The 11,401-nt window shown below is 31.4% G+C and overlaps 1 long non-coding RNA gene across 1 annotated transcript; it reads left to right on the top strand.

Moving 5' to 3' along the window:
• Positions 1–211: 211 nt before the first annotated feature.
• LOC123887432 lies at positions 212–4,124 on the top strand. Its single transcript, XR_006801488.1, has 2 exons — positions 212–426; positions 3,780–4,124. It is a non-coding gene; the product is annotated as an uncharacterized LOC123887432 (long non-coding RNA).
• The last annotated feature ends 7,277 nt before the right edge of the window (positions 4,125–11,401 follow it).

Here is an 11,401-nt window from a genome sequence, read left to right as displayed (position 1 = left end):
GATAGTGTAATTTAAGCATCTTTCAAAGAAGAAAAATGAGATTATAATTTGCTTAAGATGGGAGGAGAATATATATTTTAACATAAAAGGGGAGAGTAGTGTATTTTAAACATCTCTCAAGGAGAGAAATGTAATTTATTTATTTTTTTAAAAGTAAAAATTGCTTAAAGATGATAAAAAAATATTATTTTATTTTTTGACAAAATAAAAATATTATTTTGGGGAAAAAGATATATGACATAGAAAATTGAAGTACTCTATTCTAAAAATCGAAAATTGTGCTTATTGTTCCTCTCATTCAATTTGGGAAGAAGAAGAAGAAGAAAAATGATTTATCGGAAGTGGAGTCTCCTTACAGGTCCGACGTCTATCATCGCTGGTGTAGTGGCCACCGTCGCCGTCGCCAACTTCATATTGGTCAAGAACGTAATTCCCTTCCTATCTCTTTCTTCTTTCACTCTGTTTTAGATTTGTTGAAAATCATTCATTTTTATGGATTTAATTGCTGATTCATGATTTAATCAATTTCATTTGGGGTTATGGTGGGTTGAATTTAATGATCTTTTTGCGTTGTTATTTGGAGATCATGTTGATTGGGTTGTTTGCAAATTCATTTGTTTGATTGTTCCCTAATTCTCTTTGAAATGTGTATTAATTAAGTGGATACACGAAGTTGATTAATGTCCTAATCGAAGTATTAACATAGCTTTAATATTTTGTAAGGGAATGAGTAATTTACTCCCTTAAATCTTAATGGATTATATACTAGGATTATGATTCTTAGAAGAGAGTAAAATTGGAAAATTATACAAGGGAACCATTTCTCCCCAGAGGAAGGGGACCCTGGTAATCCAGAGTTCGGCCGCACGGTAAGTAAATCCTGGCCAAGAGTTGTTCCCACTAGGAATCGAACTCGGGTTCTCCCGAATGATTCGGCCTAGGGGGAGCTCATTAACTACTTGAGTCCAATGTTGGTTTAGTTCTTAATCTTGATTATACAAGATGGCCTAGCAACACAATAATTATTCAGTGATAATATTTCACGAAGATAGGGATCATTCAAATTTATCTATAGAAAAGTGGAACTGGGGAAATCTTTGGTCATTGGTATTCCGTAAAATCCTTAAAGATTCAGGACACTATTATAGTATTGTAAGCTCTGCTGATATGAGTACAAGACAAAAGTAAGTGACCATAAAATGAATGGATTTTGATAATATTGTCTATCAACCAGAACAACACTGTTTATGAGCTCTATAGCACCAACACTTCTGATAGCTACCTGTCAAACACTAAATTTAAATTCTGTCAAACACAAGAGCTACAATAAGATCAAAGGAAAACAAAGTGAAAAGAGTGTCCAAAGAAGCTTGCAGTATCCTAGAATTTTGTTAATATACAATGAGTTTAAACTAAAGCCAAAGGAATATGTATTGGAGAAAAACCAAGTGAGCGCCATGATAAGAATTGATACTAACCAACCATTCTCTGTGACTGACTGACTGTGATAGTGCTCTAGCCTTTTCACGGAAACGATAATGCAAATTCCACGTTTGGTTGATGCATGTGAACAATGTAGTCAGGTTCTCGCACCGGGTCGTAGGTTCTTACGATCCTACGAGTTCGTGAAGGCCAAACGAGCTTAGAGCCCATGGAGGTTCTTTTTTTGACCAGTCTGTAGTCAGGTTCTCGCACTGGGTCATAGGTTCTTACGATCCTAGAGGCTTTTTTGACCTGAGCTCTAGACGGCGCCGTCGCCGTCGTGAACCTTGCCGGAGGTTAGTGTATGTTTGTTCTCACTCCTCTCTCACTTTCGTTCTCACCTCTCTCACTTTCAACCATCTCTTTCACCCAAACCTCTGTCCTCACTGAAACCTTCTGAACTCATCTCTTTCACTCTCAAGTTTCAACCCTCTGTTTTCATTTTTTTTGTAACCCTACTGTTGCTTCTTCTAACCTTCTGTTATGAACTTGTGAACATTTGGAATGATGTCTATGAAATATTAATTAATTAAGTTTATTTTGTTCATGTATTATATTTTTTTGTGTTTATGTGTATATGTATATATGTGAAGTTACAATTTTACCCTTAAGTATGATCTTACGAATCGAGCTACGATCCCGATCTTATGATTCTCAACCAGCCTACCGATCCTACGTAGGATCTCAAACCTGACTACATTGCATGTGAATGCTCATCATTCCAGCCCTTACATGATAAGATGATGAATTTCCATCAAAATAACGGTGTAACATAGTTTTACACAGTCAATCCATAGTCTTTAAACTCTTTAAACTGAAATTTTAGGTCTTGTTGATTATCATTGCTTCTGCCTTATGGATTTATGGATGATTCATCTGTCTGCTCCAACTTTAGGCTGTTATAATATATTTTTATTGATAAATCAAGTGCTTGCACGACATTGATTAATGTCTTTAATTAGCTGAAGTATTCACATTACATAGCTTTACAATTTTGAAAGGGATGGAGTAATTTGCTCCCTTAATGGATGCATATTTGGATTCTTCGAAGACAGTAACATAGGAATTAAGATCATACAAGAGAACCTTGTTTGATTTAGTTCTTGATTTTATTTTAGGCTTAAATGCAGTTTTGGCCCCCCAAGTTTTACAATTGCTTGATTTTGGTCCCCCACATTTTAATTGCTTGATTTTAACCCCCTAAGTTTTACAATTGCTTGATTTTAGCCCTCCAAGTTTCAATTGCTCGATTTTGGCCCCCTAAGTTTACCCCCTTTTGCATTTGCTAGCCCCCTGTTTAATATTTTAATTAAAAATTGGTTATGTGGCATTTTAAAATTAAATAAGTATTTAAAAATAAATAAATAAATTACAAATTGTTTTTTAAAAACTAAATTATAAAATATTTTTTTTATTATATGTAGTTTGTAAAATAATTTTGTTATATAAAAAAGTAAAAAAAACATTTTATGAATTATTTTTTAAAAACTTTGTAAACTTTTTTTTAAATAATTAAACTTTTTAATACAATTTTTATAAAACTTTTTATTTTAATACTTTGTAAACTTTTTTTTAAATAATTAAACTTTTTAATACAATTTTTATAAAACTTTTTATTTTAATACAATAATTAAAATAATTTTGTAAACTTTTTATTAAAAAACAATTTTTAATACATTTTTATAAAAGCAAATATTATTATTTTTTAATTAAATCATATTTTTAATTTTTTTAAAATGTCACACAAGCAATTTATAGTAAAAAAAGTCAACGGGGGGCTAGCAAATGCAAAAGGGGGTAAACTTGGGGGGCCAAAATCGAGCAATTGAAACTTGGAGGGCTAAAATCAAGCAATTATGAAACTTAGAGGGTTAAAATCAAGCAATTGAAATGTGGGGGGCCAAAATCAAGCAATTGTGAAACTTGAGGGGCCAAAACTGCATTTAAGCCTTTATTTTATGCTGTTCAATTGTATCATTTTCTTTCGAAAGTGTTTGCTAGCTTGGTTAGTAAGGTACAATGCAAGAACCATCCATTTTGCAGTAACACCAACAATTACAGTTATTCTGCTATGTGATGTTGCCTAGATAGACAGAACAAGACTAATAAACTATTGAAAACCAAATTCCAAGTTAAATCCTTTTGTAAAAATTAAAATTTTCAAATGTTTATGGTTTATAAGCTGATGTTTTGAGGTTGAGTTACGTTTCTCTTATCCACTATCATTTGGCTGTGTTATTTTAAGAGTTAAATATTGTTAGGTAATTGTAATCTACATCTTTTATTGTACTTTCCAGGATCCATTCACTAAACCAGATCAGAGGAAATTTGGAGATCAAACTGTAACCAAGTAGTCAAAAAGATGTCACAGTGGTTTGCGTTTTGATGTAATTTAAACATTGATTTATGAGCCCTTTATGCTATTTTGCAAGACATGCTCTCTTTAGTTTAATAAATTCTTAGATGTCAAATGATGTCTGGACTCTGGAGTATGGACCCTAGTTTAGAACTAACCTATAAAAGTTTTAAAGAACTGGTTCACATTTCAGAGATCCATTCTTGTTTCTTCTGTACAATGTCAAATAGAAACATGTAATAATCTCATATTTCATTTCTTCTACCCTTATCAATTTTCTGTTAAAGCTTGGTTGCCTTTTTAATTTGCTTATGCCAAAGGGGCAAAGTTTTAACCTTTCTCTGCATAATAATTGTGTTGATTGACTGTTATATCTCAATCAATGAGACTGCTTATAAAATTCAAATATCTACAAGATTGATGTTTATGCCTTGCATATTTGGTTAACTTAAATATTCAGGACGAAAATGCTACACATTTTTGTATATGGAGCATTGACGTTGTGGCTGTAATCTGTCACTGGCCTTGTTTTATAAACAAGTTGGATGTCATTCAACAGTGTAGCACAAAATTCAGGATGAAAATTCAAAGTATAAATGTTTTATTAATGCCTTACACAAGAATGTCATTTCATTCATGTTTTATTTGCACTTATATGTCCCTCTGGCGCTATGAGTTTATTGGTGATATGATGGCCATTGAGATTGCATTTCAAAAATGATTATCTAGTTCCTTAAAGCTCTAAAATAGGTGCCTGAATTTTATTGCTTTAACTAAACAAATGTTATTTTTTGCTTCTCACATTTATAGGAAAGGGAATACTTATGCTGTTGTGCCCAGTGTTTTAAAAACCGGATCGGTCATCGAACCGGCGAAGTTACTGGTTCATTGGTTCATTGGTCGAACCACTGTGTCACTGGTCGAATCGCATGACAAACCGGATTAAATCGATAGAATGAACCACTCTCTATAATAAAACTATATAGTTATTAAATCGGTCGAATCGGATAACTCGGTTTAATAAACTGGTGTCAATAATAAAACTATATAGTTCACTACCAAAAAAATAAAATAAAACTATATAGTTTAAATCGGTGAAACCGAGTGACTTATCTCTAAAAATTATGACACTTGCTTCCTTAACATGTGCCTTAAGGGCACAAGTTAACATTCTCCAAAGTTTAAAATACTACCAAAGCTCAAATAATAATTAAATATATATTTTTTAAGTATTTAAAAGAGTTTGTCTTAAAAAAAATATTTATAAGAGTAAATAAAAATTACATAGCCAATTATATTATTTTACTACTATGTTTAAAGGTCCCATACTTCTTTTTCAAGAAAACTTTAAAAGCCCAATATTTTTATTACTTCAAACCCAATAATTTTGATATATAACACCAATAGGATGAAATCCTAAATCTAATTGTACAAAGCAGTCACCACGCAAATCATAAGTGGTTTCCAAATGCACAGATCTTATATTTTCTTGCTTCTCAAACTCATGTGTGTTGTTCTTTTCAAACTCTTCCTCCTCTTCTTCAACCTCCACCTCTTTTTCTACTTTTTTTTTAATACCTTTGTTACATGGCAGAGAAAGAACTATGTGGTTCTTAAACTGAAATTGATGGTTGTGCATCAAGAGAAAGTTTTTAATAATAAAGGATACAAATAAATTTTTCTTTTTTAACTTGAAAACAAGATCTGATTTTTTCAAAGCAACATCACAACTATTTCAATGGTAAATCATACGAGTACTTCCAATCAAAGATACAACACAACCATAATTCCAGAAGAAGAAAAAAAAAAGTTGGATTTACATCCATAGTTTCAGAAAAATCAAAACAGAAAAGAAAATAAAACGAAAAATACATTCAAATCGCGGGTTTTGAAAACCGACCGGTTCACCGATTTTTCTAGTTTTTCCCGGTTCACGCCGGTTCAATAGCTTATCCGGTCCGATTTTTAAAACACTGATTGTGTCTATAAGTTGGCCTCTATGTTGCCCGGGTGCGGGTACGGTACCGATACCCGGTACGGGTACTGTTATGGGGTACGCTATTTTTAGAAAAACTAAGGTACGGGTACGTCCCTATAATTTTTTTTTTAATATAATTATATTGTTAAAACAAATAATTAAACATGAAAAATATCACACCACACTTTAAAGGTAATTTAAATTGTTCGAAACATCAAAATATGAAATTAAAAAGCAATTAGCTAAAAAAGAGTCAATTATTTCCCTCTCCATCATCACTAAAAAGAGCGACCTCTAGTTAGGTTCATCGCGAGAAAGACTAGCAATTTCAAGAATATCAACTATATATTAAATAAATCTCATTCATCTCTACGAATATCCCACATTTTTGTTGCACTTTCATTATAAATATTAATATTTCTCTTTCTCGAGAGAAGACGGAGATTGGTTTCAATAAAAACTAGATATTCATCTCTCTTTGAATTGAGCCTATTCTTTTTCGATAAATGAGTGAATAATTCCGGGGCTACTTTGTTATTGTTTTTTAGCAATAGTTACTACTTTTATATTATAAACAAATAAAAAACCTAAATCTTCCTATAAAAAAAATAATAATAAAAGAAAAGGAAAAAAAAAACGTGTTTTTTTGTATTGGTGTACCACGCGTGTACCACAGGTGTACCACGTGCGTACCCATTGCTAAAAACAAAACAAAAATTGGTACGGCGTCGGTGCGTATCGGGGGAGTACCGTACGTGTACCGGTACCCGATACATACTCGGTGTTAGAATTAGAGATACAAAAATAAGAAAAGAGAAAGACGGCTAGGGTTCAATAGAATATCCATAGCTTAACATTATAAAAAGGTTACTAGAGAATATATAATAAAACTTAATGGAATCTAAACTAACAGGCTCAATAACATAGACTATTATTTTATTATCTAACGCCTACTCTCAAACTCACGATGAATCAACAAGAAGCATTGTGAGTTTGTCAAATAAAATATGAAAAACATACTAAATACTATAAACTTCAAACATTACCATTCAACCTAAAGCTTACTAAGTTTTAAGCTTGTTACAAATTAAACGAACATATCTAAACCAAACAGAAGAATCAACCAATAGAGAGAAGTGCAATCAATCGGAAGAAGTCAGGAAGAAGTGCAATGCAATCAGAAGAAGCCAGGAAGAAGTGCAATCAATTAGAAGAAGACAGAGAGAAGTGCAATGCAATCAGAAGAAGCCAGAAAGAAGTGCAATCAAACAGAAGAAGTCAGAGAGAAGTGCAATCAGAAGAAGCCAGGGAGAAGTACAATGCAATCAGAAGTAACCAAGGAGAAGTGCAATCAATCAGAAGAAGTCAGGGAGAAGTACAATGCAATCAGAAGAAGCCAGAAAGAAGTGCAATGCAATCAGAATAATCAAACCAACTGAGACGACAATCAACTCAACAAAGAAAAGAACAATTGAAGAAGAAACAATCTAAGAGATGAATAAATACGTCGAATCAAATCAAACCGAAGAACAATACGAACCAAATTAACTACCTCCAGTCAACGAAAATAAAGATGCACATATATCTTTTGTTGCCAAATAGATGCATCACGTACGTCGTGGCACATTTGTAGTAAGGAAACTATCAAATTGATACACTTTCTGTAAAGAAAGCAAAGAACCCAAGACAATACTTCATGTGTAATGCAAATAACAATTGCAACGTGCAATTAACAAACCCCAAAATTAACTATACGAACCATTCCAAAACCACAAATTGATCAACACCCAAAGATACAATCCTTCAATATTCCAGCACACCTGACAATACTTCACGTTTCTTCTTTTTCTTCTTAGCAGCATAGCACAACAACAATCAAAGAGCAAAACAACTCCACATTCCCAAACACTTATGGGAATTCAACGGCGGAAACGATAAGTGATTCAAGGTGGATCGAACCATGCTCTGATACCATGTTAGAATTAGAGATATACAAATAGGAAAAGAGAAAGACGGCTAGGGTTCAATAGAATATCCATAACTTAACATTACAAAAAGGTTACTAGAAAATATATAATAAAACCTAATGACTCTAAACTAACAGTCCCAATAACATAGACTATTATTTTATTATCTAACACATACTCCGTCTAAATGGAGTATCCATACATCATAGTTTGACCTCCTCAAATGGATTTTAATTCAAGGCTTCTATCGGTGGCAATTAGTCCCTAGTTTCTTTCCTGGATGATGATTTCTTAGGAAATATGAATATAGGTTTAAGTAAATATCTTGCTATTGTAGGTTTGGTTCATGCTCCACACAGAAACACACACTTTGTTGTTTTTCTATTATTTATCAATAAATTGTGGTATGCTTGCAAGGTTAGTGAGAGTGGTGCCATCATAGTTGAGAACTTGAGATGACTCTCATTATATTGATGCTTCTGGATGTCATTAAGGATTGGAGTTTTAAGGAAGAAAAATGATTATTATGCGTGGGTGTTGTTTATGGGTACTCAAGTACCGACCAAGTTAATTAGAGATCAAACTTGAATATTCTTGATTGAGAATTTAATTTTTAATTAAATTTAAAATTGATAATCTTACTTTTAATTTAAAAATATTAGTGTTGTAAATTTTAAGTAAAAAGAAAGAATGAAAACACAAATAATAACGGCGCAGCTTGTCGCATGTTTGCCTTTCATTCAAGTGTAATTATCTTATGTATATATTTTATTTAAAAAAAATAATATAACATGATATTTCAATTATAAAAAAAATAGATAAATAATACAATTAATTTTTCATCATTATCACATGTTAAAATTCTTGGAGTCATACATATCAATATTAAAAACACTACCAACCAACTACATGTATGATAATATATTATGAAATTTAAATTAAAAATAAAATAAAATTTGAATATTAATAAATAATATACAAATGACTTTCCTCATTTTCAGGTAATAGATATGATTGTTGAAATCATGCATATCAATCTCCAATAAGACTCCCAATCAACTAAACCAATATACTCCCTCCATCCCAAAATATAAGGGAAAATTGATCAAATAAAATTGATGTATTTAATCCAATTTTTTAACTAAATACATCAACTTTCTTTGACCAATTTTTCTTTATATTTTGGGACAGGGGAAATATTATTTTTGAACAGTTCCATTCACCTTAATTCTTTTTGTACAAAATAGTATATACGTTAGAAATTAGAAATTAGAATTAAAAGTATTATATTCTTTTTTCAATTTAATTTAGCTTGGGTGTGGTAGAGGATTTACTTCTGCACCTATTTGCTTAAAAAAAATTATAAGACTTTTTCACTCTTTTTGTCCCTTTATATAATATATTTTATATAATTTGGGTCTTTGTTTAACATGCACAAGCCTCTCAAGTAGTGTATGGTGCACAAGTAGTGAATAACATTATAACAAATACGAATTTTATAAATCGACCGTTGGTTTGAAAGTTTATCATATAGATCATCCATAATTTCTTTAATTTTTTTATAGATGATCTATATGATATAAACATTAAATCAAATGGTATATTTTGTGAAATTCGTATTCGTTATGATGTTATTTATTAATTGTACACCATGCACCACTTGAGAAACTTTTCCATGTTAGAGATCGCCGTAATTTCATATCCATTAATAGTATCTTTGAAAAAACGCCCAATTTAATGAAGATGAATCATCTCCTTCTAAAGTTTCTCCATCAATCTGATGTAGAGACTTGTGAATGAGAGAATCAGGAACTGATATTTTATGATATGACCAAATAATATTTTAATTCCATTCTTTGGAAAATAGACGGAAATAACCATGATATAAGTATTTTTTTATATTTATACAACAGTTATAGTAATTGCGATCAAATTAAAAGTTACAAATATGCTTTTGAGTCAACTTATACCGTGGAAATAACACATATACTAACTCGATCAATTTAAACAAAACATTTCAAATCAAATCTTAAATTGATTTCAATTCCTAATTGAGATAAGAAAAAACACCTAATAAGCATTTTTGTGGACATGGACCAACATTCCAGAAGTAATAGGGTTTTGGATATGCCGACCTCAAAGTGTAAGACTTCTCTGGTATGAAGCTAGAGGAACGAAAGATCGCTCAATTAGCTTATGGAGGATTACCTCCACTTTGTTTGCTGAAGTTTTTGCAGCTAAGTGTTTGGTACCATACAACACTTTGGAGACGAAGGTCGAGTATCCACCTAAGCTAGCTAGCTACATGAATGGAAATTTTCTTGGCCTGATTCCGCTCTCCCTCTCACTCCCAATGAAAAGGAAAATGATTTATATTTATTTTCCTCCAATCATATTCAATTGTATTAATATGAAATGAAATTAAAATACAATAATATATAAAGTGAAACTCTTTAAAATATCATGTACGATAATACTAAAATGGAACATAATCTAATTAGTCAATTCACTCTCGTTAGTATATTTAAAAAAAAATATGGCAAATTACTTGTTTAAGGAGTAAACAACCACTTTAATCCCTGAAAGTGTCACTCGCTGTCAAATAAGCCCCCAAATTAACGGAAAAAAAAACCCTCCCTAAATGTGTCTTGTAATACGCTGATGTGGCATTTTGACTCGGATATTTTGATGCTTTGTTGGATTTTTTTAAAGTTTACTTTAACTTTTAAGGTGAGAGGGGGATTTGGTATGAATTTGTTTTTATTTTTTTAAAAAAATTAATGTTTTGATAGATGAATTATGGCCGGAGATTGGAGACGAGTTTATTGATTTTGGTTGAATTTTTAGTTTTTCTAATATTTTATTGTATTTTTTTATTTATAAGTATTTGATTTTGAGTGTCAATTTGGTCCTTGCTTAAGTGGCTGTTAAAATTGAATAAAATATTGCTACATGTTGGTCAATGAGTCAAACTTTGGGACACATCACCTAAAATAAACGGAGAGATAACGTTACAGATGATTCTGACTAACGGAGTTTTAATTCAGGGATTTTTAAATGTTTTTCATTGATTCGAGGACCACTGTGACATCGAGTGACACTTTCAGGGACAAAGTGACTGTTTACTCGTTGTTTAAGATGTTAATATGAAATAGACATTTCAGCCCGCAATGAAGTTGAATAGGTGAAACAAAAGAGTGATCGATGTTGTTTTGCATTGGTTTGAGACTAGTTCAATATTTTCTGTAACAAAATACTTGGCAAAGATATTATTACTGATCATCTATAAAAAATTCTGATTAAAATACTTTGTTGATTAGGCTGGCAAAGATATTATTACTGATATTATTACTTGATTATCATCTCATATTACTTGTTTATGCCAAATTGGCAAAGTTCTCACCTTTCTCTGATTAAATCAAATAAAATAGGGATGATATATTGATAATTATAATTAGGGTATTGCTAACGAGTGCCCCGGGGAACTCTTTAAGCATTCCATTTAAAGAAACTTTTTATTCAAAAAGTTAAATACTGTAATTTCCAATGCGTTGACTTTACGCATTCCGATAAAAATTCTATAAAAAACTTACTATTTAAGGGCTTAAAAAGTGTCTG

The sequence above is a fragment of the Trifolium pratense genome, linkage group LG5 (assembly GCF_020283565.1).
Source record: "Trifolium pratense cultivar HEN17-A07 linkage group LG5, ARS_RC_1.1, whole genome shotgun sequence".
Classification (NCBI taxonomy): Eukaryota; Viridiplantae; Streptophyta; class Magnoliopsida; order Fabales; family Fabaceae; genus Trifolium; species Trifolium pratense.
The sequence above is the reverse complement of the archived record's forward strand: the minus strand, read 5'-3'. Positions and strand labels throughout refer to the sequence as shown.